This window comes from Coturnix japonica, unplaced genomic scaffold, assembly GCF_054131305.1.
Source record: "Coturnix japonica strain WE unplaced genomic scaffold, WE-NBRP24 Scf069, whole genome shotgun sequence".
Taxonomy (NCBI): domain Eukaryota; kingdom Metazoa; phylum Chordata; class Aves; order Galliformes; family Phasianidae; genus Coturnix; species Coturnix japonica.
The window spans coordinates 127,279-135,942 of record NW_028188972.1 but is presented as its reverse complement, the minus strand read 5'-3'; the positions used below and the strand labels follow the sequence as shown (position 1 = coordinate 135,942).

At 43.5% G+C, this 8,664-nt stretch overlaps 1 long non-coding RNA gene across 1 annotated transcript; it reads right to left on the bottom strand.

The window, feature by feature from the left end:
* Positions 1–5,299: 5,299 nt before the first annotated feature.
* On the bottom strand, positions 5,300–8,098 carry LOC146751661 (uncharacterized). Its single transcript, XR_014941272.1, has 3 exons — positions 8,033–8,098; positions 6,480–6,554; positions 5,300–5,568 (listed from the first exon to the last, which is right to left on the bottom strand). It is a non-coding gene; the product is annotated as an uncharacterized LOC146751661 (long non-coding RNA).
* Positions 8,099–8,664: the final 566 nt, after the last annotated feature.

Genomic DNA, 8,664 nt, shown 5'->3' with positions numbered 1-8,664 from the left:
ACTGCACTTTGTTAAGAATGGTCTCAGGATGTGCATCCTTTCATGCCAAAATCAGTTTTATAGTTTTCTTTTGTTGTTTCTTTAAATACTACGTATGATTTCTTTAGATACAATATTAGCCTAATTAATGAGTGTGAGAAGAGAAACATTTATCCAGTGCCCCTTACTACCATAACATACACCTTTCAGCAGTTTTAACATTCTTGGCACAACACATATGGAGCTGGAAGGAATCAGTGGCCTGAGAGCAACTCACATCATATTGCTCCATAGGTTTGCATATAGAGCAGTGAAACAAAAACACAGGAGCTAAAGCACTGAGGTATTTTTTTCCTGGGCTTGATAGCTTAAAAAATGAATGAATAAATCACCGCATTGTTGAATGAAATGATGCAAGTATTGTGCCATCTGGCTCAGCAAGGAAGTTACTCACAACAACTGTTTTAAAGTGAAAATTGCAGTGACTGTCCACAAGCAGTAGCAGTAGACAGTTTCAGAAACAGTTTGTATCTTTAGTTATAAAAAAGATGTTAGCCCTTCAACCTACTGAAAATGTCAGACATGTATGTGTTGAATTTCTTGTTCTGTGAATCTAATGTGACCTACCAGGCTGTCACGGACTGAAGCTTGTACAGATGGAATCCCTTGCTGTCAGGCCCAGTTATTGTCAAGTCCACCAAAAAACCATGCTGGTCATTCTCTTGTACTTCTTCCAAAACACAGGAATTCCCAGTTTCCTCAGGTCCTGCCCAAAGCACCTGGCACAGTTTAACTGCGATGGGCTTTGCCCAGTGCCAGGGGATCTTGTAGGCACGAGGAGCAGATGGATGTTGAAACTGAAAGGGACAAAGGAAATAGCCCCTGGTCTCCTGTTAGCACACTGGAGTAACCATTTATACTGTCAAATACTGCTGAGATTTAGTAAGTGCTTCAATAAGCAAATGATGGGAGGCACCTGTTAATTCTTCTTTTAAAGCAGAATTATTTTCCTTCTGACTTGGGAAACAGACATATGAGCCCAACTTTTCCCTCATAACTGTCAGTTTCATCAGATTCATTTTGGAATAACAGATCTAGCTGAAATCAGAAATAGAAAGCACCAGCCATATTTCAGACAGTGGATCCTATGTTAATTCTTTGTTGTTGCTTTGTTTTTTATTTTTGAAAAACAGAAGTTAATTTACTTATTTGGCTTTTAGATTCACAGTCGATATAACAGAAGATGGATAGGAGATTAAGTGTGGATTCCAAGGGGAGTTTTTCAGAGATTTTCATATGAGCAGTTTCTGTGGCTAATGGAGTTACTAACAGTACATTTAGGACTTGGTTAGTGTAGGCATTATAAAAAATCGAAGTGTGAAAGTTGAGCAGAGACCATAGGGCAAATGGGAATTAACTTGCTCAGGTAGACAGTTGTAAGATGAAAATTCAAGGCAGTAGCTGGATCTAAACACATTCAGGCAATGACAGAGTGCAGAGGTGAGTACGGAAATAGGGAGATGTAAATAGCTGATGGCATAAACAGTGCCAAGCTTGATTATTAGTTGAGAAATACATGGAAGAGATGGGCTGGCAGGGAATCAATTGCCCATTCATTCCTTATGCTGATGAGCTGATTACTCAGTGGGCTTTTGTGAGAGGAATCCATCGCTCTCCACTGTGCTATGTTTTTGGGGAATCAAACTAACTGGGAACAGCTGGGACAAAGTTTGCAAGTGTTTGGTCATTGGTATAAAACAGATGAAAGTCAGTCTGTATTGCTTGTAAAGTAATTTTCCAGCTGGTGGAAGTATGAATTATGATAGGAAAGGCAAATAGGATCAGTTATAGGATTATATTTAGAATAAGAGGGATTAATGCATGTAATTTTGATGCAAAATAATGAACTAGACAAATGTGAGGAGCAAAGGGGGAATGGCAGAGGAGCAGTGAAAGCAAACCAAGATCATAGAGGGTACATACAGATGTGGCCGAGTAGACGAAAGGGAGGAAAGTAGATGAGAAATTTACTGAGGGTCATAACAAAATGAGACTTTTACAAGATGTGGTGAAGTCCTGTGCTCCAGTTTTGGCTTCTATTGACTCCATGTGAAGATGAAGGCAGTGAAATGTCTCTGATAGGCACAGCAGGTCTCCCATTGGCATGAGGGGTTCCCTTGTTGTGAGGGAAAGGTTTGGGATCAAAGAGTTTGCCTGCCTGAATTCTTTTGAACTCATCTGTTGCCTGTAGCCTTGCCAAATTAGGCAACACCATGGTTAGCCTGTGCAGGCAGTTCTACCCCACTGTCAGAAGCTTCTTATGAATGAGATCAGAGACAAAAATTTCAGTAGGTCTTCTCACAACAAAGTGGGAACCCTAAACAGAGCCTATAGCACTGGGGAGGCAAGAATTCTGGCTCATGTGAGGGCTGAGCCCCATAATTTGCCAGACTGGACATACTGTAACTCTAAACCCATTTCCAGATTAATTACACAAAATCTGCAAACCACTGTAAAATCATTTTCATCTGCAGAAAATATATTATGGTATTTCCTCTTCTTCTCAGATTCAGTAAAAGCAAATTTTCACATTCTCCTCTGAACAGACATTGCCAGGAAAACACTTTTGAATGTGATGTGTGTTATTCTCCCATAATTCAATCCTGTACTCTGAATGCCACAAGTGTCTCTGTTATTTTGTCTTTCATTAGGCTGTGAACTCAGATCAGGAACAGTGTCTCCCCATGCACTTGCAAAGTACCAGGAAAACCAATGACTGTGTGCTGTGAATGATGAATGTGAAGCTCACTTGACCGCAGACAGTGTAGGCCAAGGGCAGTTCTAAAAAACAACTGCCTGATGAAATACTTGTGTTTCTTTGTGACGCTGAGTTCAAAATGCTGTATAAGAACCAACACCTTGAAAGAAAATAAATATTTCTATTCTTCATTTGCTTCAGGTTTAGGAGAGGGTGACCGAAGACTTCAATTAGGGTTACATCTATTCCAGAGTGAAGAACGAGCAAAGCAAATAAGTAGGCAGGCCTGGGAACAGACTTCTCAGAATGATGCAAAGATGATACACAAAAAACTTACAGGAACAATGTGTCCTAAGACACCTTCTATTTCTATGAATGTAGATCAAGTATAATAATGTGAGATTTTTAAATGAGTTAGTCTGATGGAGACCTTTATATTGCACATCTTTACTTCCATATTCCTTGCTCTCGGATTTCTGGTTATATACTGCTGGTTAAATGCTGCTAGCATTCTTCTTCTTGATATTTCTCTGGCTTGAATAACTTCTGCCATTACAGAATCAGTCTTGTCTGGAATAGAGGAGTCCTATTTCTATGATTTCACTATGTGTCTTTATGAAAGAAACATGTACCAGTCTTCAATTTGTTTTTGTTTCAATCTATATAGGACTTTCAGGACCCATTCCCAGATACAAATATTTGAGATTTTCAGTTCTGAATATCCTGTCTCAAAATACCCTGCAATGTTAACTTAAAATTCCGTGCTTCAGTAGGAAGCCTCATGAATACCTGAATTAACTGAATACTTATAGAAAGCTGATACATGCAAAACTCATCCTATGAATTACACAAATGTTACCTAAAAGTGATCCTCACATGGTGCTTTCCCAGATTTTTACATGTATGTTACCAGTGCATCCAATGATGTGATTTACGTTGGAATGGTTTTATTGGTCAGTTTTTGCAACTTTGGTCTTTTTTCTTGATCAAAGAATTTCCATTTTTCTCCACTAGAAAACAGACACATTGAAGACTGCTTCGGTGTCCTAAAGATGTATTGAATCGAGCTAACACAGTATTTTCTGGGTAAACTAAGCACGTGAAAAGTGATCTTGCTTTTTTATTTAAAATTAGACAAATGCTCATGAGCTCTGGGTCTGCTTCCAAGTTGAAGAGAAATAGTTTTATTGATTTTAGTGCTCTCGATAAATTAGGAACGTGCTGAGAAAAATGCTCCGCTCCCATGAGTTTGGAATTTATTTTCAAACTGAAGGGAATGTTTGCTGTGTTTACTGTGGTATTCAGGCACTGGGTTCCTTTCATCTTTCTCAAGATGCAGCTATATACAACTAGAGGATGCAAAGACAGTGAAGCATTTGTTGCTTTGTTTGTTTTGTTTTTGCATATACTGAAGGTTTTATTTCATCACCCACTTTCATGGAAGAATAATTCAGAATTAGTTCAAAGTAAAGGAGGCCTGAACTCCTTCCTTCCTCTAGCTCAGCAGAAACCAACATTTTTGGAAGATTTGCAGAGGAAGGAGTGCAATGAAAAATGATCCCACTGAGTCTGGAGTCCAACCTGTCATTGATGCAATCCACACAAAAAATCAAAGCCAACCTTCCACAGACATTCTTTGACTGAGATGAGCACCACATGCAGATTGAGGAGCAGACCTCGGTGATTACATTGCTCTGGTTGTGATAAAAGAAGGCAGCACTGGGAGGGATTCCCTCTGCTGGTCCTGGGGGGCCACAGTGATTCTTAGAAGGTCATCCTGCCTCTCTGGTCTGGGCTTGAGAGTGAAGGAGAGCAGTGTTGTGTAGATGAGCAAATCTATCTCATTTACCATTTCATGTTTTGAGAATGAATGAAAACAACTGAAAATCTGTCTCCACAACATTCTCATATAAATGATTTATATCAGGATTGTTTTCAGCCCATAGAGACTGCAAAGCAGTAAAGGTTCATCCGATCCCACAGGGATGGGCTGGCTGCTCTGATGGGGCACTGCCTGGGCTCAGCTCCATGCTCCCCCAGCAGCCCGTGCAGGCAGGCAGCAGCCAGTGCCTGCAGTCCATGCAGCCCCAGCACAGCACAGCCGGCGCACAGAAGGCTCAGCAGGTGCCGTTTCCCCCTCCTCCTCCTCCCAGCTCAGCACCCCGCAGTTGTCTCCACCAACTCTCCCGTGCAGCGTTAATGTGAGGGAAAACTGTGGCATCACCATGGTGCAACTCTGACTTCCCCTCATCCCTGATCAGTTCTCAGACAGGTGTCAAAAGAAACATGATTTCAGGAAAAAAAGGCATTAAGATGTCAGTATAGAGACAAACTCAACTTAGACTGTGAGCACATCTGTATATTCTTGATTATCTTTTTAAGAAAACTAAAAGAAATATTCCTGAGTGCTCCACTGGAAATAGTCAGCAAATAAGATTCAGTGTTCATGGAAGAAACCTCTATTATCTCTGAAACAAGTTAGCATAGCACGGGCAGTCAGCAGCCAGTGCTGCATTTACACACTTAGAATGAGAAAAGGAAAACCTGAAATTTCACACAGCATTGAAAAGAAAACTATTTTTGATATCTTAAGGCAGATGCTGGGTCGTGGTCTGATGTGTTGTGGTTCAGAAATAAAATAGGTCTTTAAAAGGAACAACAGCTCTCTTTTCTCTGGAGGAGAAGTTCAGTGAATCCTTTCAATTTCCAAAGGCGTAGAGGTCAGACTGCCCCGTGCCCTCACTGTGTGCTTTCTGCATGAGGCTGAGATGACTTGTGTGATCTCATAGGCATGGGCTGCTTTAAAGACTGCTTTATGCAGTACATTCTGCCTGAAAAAGCAAACTTACTTTTAGTATTCCTTCACACATGATTTTGCACAGACGGCTTCCCAGGGAGTTGAACTCAGCCTGCACTGTGAATGGTTTGAAAAATGTCTATTATTTAAAAGTTTCATTGTTAGAACTAAACCCGAACTGTTAAGAAGGAGCCTCAGCCACAACCAAGAACAAGTTCAAACTCAACAAAAAGAATTGCTGGCCATCTCTCCCGTTCTTGTCTTTTAAAGCTACAATAACAACAGAAAAACAATAAAACACTTTCCAAGCTTGGGAGCACTTTAGCATCAGTCTTGCTGACAGGAGCACCTTCCTCAATTATATTTTCATCATCAGAGAAACTATGAGCCCACTGTAACTGGATAAAAGCCCTTCAAAATGAGAGCTTCCTTCAGTGTCTCACTCCCAATCAGAGGTGCTTCCACGTGGCAGCCTCCAGACCTCACAGTTTATAACAACACAATGACACTTAATGACATTTCTCATCGCATTTCTGTCTCACATGGGGAGTGCACCACTGGAGGGGATGCACTAGGCCATGTGTGAACTGACTGGAGAAGAACTGGAAATACGTCATCACTGTTTTGTTTAGAAAAGTACTTCTGACAAAAAATCACAGGTTTTTTGTGACTTCATAGAAAGATTTCTTTCAAAAATATGAAGTAAGACCTGCATAAAAACTTGAACAAGATAAGCATGATTTTCAGGTTAGTGAAAATCAAGCACATTAATAGACAGCTCCTGGTTTCTGCATACAGAGCTGATTTTCTCTCCGTTGTCTCACTTGAGGGAAATTGAGCAATAAATGATGGGAACCAGTGGAGAGCATCCTCCTTCCAGGGCTGCAAACTACATTTGTCTCAGTTGTGCACACAGTCTGCATTCACACTGTGGTGAGTGCTCACCTGTGAGTGTGCAGTTCAAGTGCTTGTCCGGATTTATTTCTTGGTTGTTAATGAGTATTCAGTTTAGTTGTTTACCTGAAATGCAAAAAGTAGAGATTGGAAGTTTATTGTCATGTGCAAAATTATTGAGGGTGCACTGGATAGATGCATAATGCAAGGGGCTTTGACTGGTTTGCCTACAGAGGAACCCACATTGGTGATTCTCTGAGCAGCAGCAGCAAAGCCTCACATGTGGAGGCTGACCAGATTGCAGAAGGGGAACAGGATACAAACAGTTTGAGGAGCTGCTTCACTGACATTTCCAACACTGTTTTGGTAAAGGCCTTCGCTAAGCACAGTGACCTGAGATAAGCACAGAGTCAAGTTTAACATGCCTGAGAGGAGGATCTGGAGAGGAGGATGTCAGAAGTGCTCCAGTGTTACCATGATGACTGGCTTCCCACTTGCCCCCCATTGTAGTTGCACTGCTTGGCACTGGAAGGCACCAGCCTGGAGCTCCGGCTGCAAGGCTCCGCCAAATGCAGGAAACAACAGACACCCAGAGACTGGTGAAGTACAGAAATCTGAATGCTGAATTCAGATTCAGGAAAGAATAGGTCCTGTTTCACTGGGTTACACAGCTTCTGTTGGTTAATAATATTTATTGATATCCTTGTTACCGGAAACAGAGAAGAAGAGCGATTATCTTCTGTGGAGAAACCTACACTAGGGAACCTGCTGTAGCAGGGGATTTGGTCTAGGGGATCTCGTGAGGTTCAAATGACTTCCAACCCTGTTGATCTGGGATCTCCCCTGGCTTCAGGAGGTGACTCTGGCCTTACCTCCCAGAAGTCAATACAGCCACGGCTGGGAGCCTTGTGCTGCAGGCAGCAAGGTATGCAGGTGAAGCACAGCTGGTCTGACAGCTGCCATCACGCTCCTCTCCTACAGGGCTGTCTCCTTACCTACCAGACCACTCTGTGCCTGCAGGGCTGCCTTGGTTCAACACCCACAGGCTCCCAGCCAAGCCTTTCTCTGTTGGCCTTTGAGAAATATTCCTGCCTCGTGCACATGTGATTTTGCAACATGGGGTAGACAGCAGTTGCTCCTGCTGTTTTCTCTACAGCATAAGCTCACCCAAAGGAGCCAGAGCCCATGCAGCTGAAGAGGCTGCTGCACATGTGGGCATCCTAATCATCATTGTTAGAGCCCCTTTGAGCTGCTTGGATCAAGCCATCTGGCCTTTTGCTCAGAGGACGTTCAGACCACCGGTGGCTGAGGGAGCAATCAGCAAAGGGCTGTGTGATGTCAGGTGCTGAGACTTTGACATGACTGGCACTGATCTTCAGCTTTGTTCCCTCTGTGGCATTTTAGCACTAGAATGAGTTTCTGCATATGCTGCAAATTCTTATGTTTCCTCAGGAGCAGTAGTTTTGATTTTCCTTTTCTGTCCAAATGATTTTCCAGGGACAGTGTGTTTGGAACATAACCTGTGGGGTGGCACATGAGGAGCACAGCATCCATGGGAAATACCACCCCATTTTATTTTAAAGAAAGGCCCGGGCAGCTCCCACCTGCTTAGTAAAGAGCGTCCCCAGGAGCTCTGTCCAGAGATATGCCTCCAAATTGAGGCAGTGCCGTGGCTCAGTGGCCATGTGCCCACCCTGGGCAGCTGAGAAGGGTGGAGTCGGGCAGCCCATTTGTGACATCAGCAGGAATGCATTGCATCACAATGCAGGGGATGGGTTTAGGGCCACAGGCAGGCAGCGCTGCTGCATTTTTGACCTGGGCCAATGGTGAGTGCAGCAGCAGGGGAAGGTCGGGCTGGACGAGGGATGTGGTGCAAACACCGGCCCCTGTGGGAGCACCACGGGCAGTGCTTGGAACTGTCCCTGCCAGCACTGGCCTCGGTCCCTGCTGCCACCCAGCTCCCTCGTACCCACTGCTCCTACCTGAGCACAGGGCCATGCGGCTCCTGGCCCCGCTCCCTCCCAGCCCCACTGAGCCCCTCTCTCCCATCTCTTGCAGATCATGGCTTTGGTGTTTGTTCTCGCATTGTTGGTGCGGGCGCTAAGTGTCAGTGTCAATACTGATGTGCTCATGCTCGAGAACGTGCAGCGGCGCGAGGTTGATCTGCAAAAGCACATGATACCTCCGCAGCACGAGATTGAGCAGAGGAATGAGCAGCAGAGCTGGGTGGACATGT